We start from the raw sequence: 2,614 nt of genomic DNA, 5'->3' as shown, positions 1-2,614 counted from the left end.
TCTCCCTCCTTCCCTATCTTTTGAAATCTCTCTGCCTGAATTTCAAAATTCCTAAAAACGGACTTCTCAACCTAGCTTTGGTCCATTGGCTACCCTTGAACTAATAAACAGTGGCTGGTGGCTGGGGGAGGGGTACTGGGTTCAAAGTCACTTCCAGGAGAGTGATTACTCTTGCTGAACTGAAAGAATAGAGTGGGTGAGGAGAACAATAAACAGAAAAGAAGTTCCCAGCAATATTCCTGTGAACAACAGTGAAGAGGAATACTGGAAAACAAAAGCGGTTTTGCCAGGTTTAGGGGGTTATCTACAGTTATTCTTTTCAATTTTGTAATTTTAGAATAGAATACAGAGTGCAGCCATTAGAAACTGAAACTTTGGTGTCATACAGACCTGTCGCTACATTCCATCTCTACCATTTGGAAGCTGCATGGCCTAGTGCCAGTTATTTAACTTCAAAGGGGGGATAATAATGCCAGTCCCAGAGTTAAGGATAAATGAGTTAACATGTAATGCACTTCACACTTTACTAGCACATAGTAAGTGCCCTGTTAAGTAGTAGCTAATGTTATTTTTGAATTTTCTTTAACTGGCTAAAATACCATTTCGACACAAATAAAAAGTGGAAAAGGAGGGGAAATTTCTGCTGCTTTGCCTGAATCAAGTCATAAATCATTAGTACTGTGAGACATGGTCTTTGCTGGGGCCTGTGGGTGAGACTGAGCCGAGTGGCTTTCTCTATTATGGAGGTCAATGGTTCATGAGATATGCTGCATAAGTCTGCAGCATTGCATTGCTGTATTGATTAACTGTGAAGAAATTTCTTCCACAGGAGATTTGACAATAGCAGAACCATTAGCAGTGTCTCTTGGAGAGCCATCTGGCATTGATTTTTCCACTGTTTCCTGAAGGAGAACTCTCCAGAGCTTTAAAGTAAAGGAAGCAATGATTCTTCCCTTACCTCTGCAACTGCTGACCTAGAATTACCTGATTTTTCTATATTCACTTGAATACAGAGACAAGCTAGAAAGAGGGCACCAGTATGTCGTGTAAAAGGCCATTATTTACAAGTCAGGGCTTTTATGTGCCGGGAGCACAGTGGTTCTATTTAAAATTTTTGTTTAGTTTATATTACTGTAAATTTTATGTTTGGGGTAGAATTAACTGATAATCAACGTTAATTTTATATTCCTCTAACATAAAATTATTCAATTTAAAGTTCACTTGTCCTTTATATTACTGCTATTTACAGATCACTATTAATAACATCAGTTTTTGACCAACCTTTTGGCTTTTCATTCTTATTTGGCAATGGAATTCTAGATAATTCTCTGAAACAAATTTAATAAAGTAGTATTGTCATTAAATCTTTTGAGTTTGTTAGTTTGTGTATTAGGGTTAGGAATTATAAATATAAAGAAATCGTTATAATTGTAAATATAAGGAATATTTACAAATATATAATATTTAATTATAAATATAAGAAAATAAAAATAGCAATTGTAAAAAAACAAAGGTTAAATATAAGCTAACTTAGAACCACTTATTTTTCAAATGGAATCATTTATGTTAAAAAAATTAATAACTTTCAAAAAATTAATAATTTCAAATTTGACGAACTGATTTACTGATTTCTAATCACAAAGTTGCTCACCACACCCACATTGGCATGTTAACAGCAACCACTATAACATATTGGAAGGGAAGTTAGTTTTCTATTGGTAGCAATAGAAGAAGAAAATAGACCAACAACTCATTAGAGCTATATACACATACTAAAAAAACAATGTGTTATATTCTTAACATGCTAGAGCCAATTGCCCAGGGCTTTGAAGAAGGATTTATGAATTTAAGTTAATTCTCTTTGTATGATCTTTTATATATCCTTGGATAGTGTGCTTTTAATAAACTTTTATTGCTAGAGATGATATATTGTTTTGGTATACTGCACTGTAGTTGGAGAAATACTATACTTTTAATAATCTCAGTTGAAGTCTTAAAATTAATAAACTTAATTCCACTGTTCACTGATCCATAACATCTCTTCCTTCAACATCTGTTGCCAATTGTAAAGGGTCAGAGAGTGACTCCATCTAGCCATCGCCCTACTTAACCTAGCCAGGTACCAGTTGTGAGAAGGCTTTATATGTCTAGCATGGCATCTGCGGTGTTGCCACATAGCATGTCATCATCCCATCTGGCCCATGAGTGTGCATCTTCTTTTGTCTGTGACCCCTAATTCCTACATGGACCATGTCTTTCCACCCTGTCTCAATTTTTCTATTGCTTATACACAGAACCAAAAAACCAAATATAAATGGGGGGGGGCGGGGGGGGAGGACGGGGAGGAGAGGAGAAAAACACAAACACTGCACAAAATATATGTTTTCTAATGCTTTCTTGAAGGCAATTGTTTCTTACTTCAGCATCTAAAGACACCACGGCTCTTTCACCTGGTTTAACTGATATGCATTTTGATATACTGTCAAAAAATAACACCCATAACTCTTACCACTATGCTATGGGAAACCTAGCAACAAACAGCAGTGGGATTGGTGAACAGGAAAACTGAGGACAGTACTCAAGTTTGAAAACCAAATTATGCTAATATCGGGGC

This window comes from Pteropus vampyrus, unplaced genomic scaffold, assembly GCF_000151845.1.
Source record: "Pteropus vampyrus isolate Shadow unplaced genomic scaffold, Pvam_2.0 Scaffold3, whole genome shotgun sequence".
Classification (NCBI taxonomy): domain Eukaryota; kingdom Metazoa; phylum Chordata; class Mammalia; order Chiroptera; family Pteropodidae; genus Pteropus; species Pteropus vampyrus.
Note: the sequence above shows the minus strand (reverse complement) of the source record.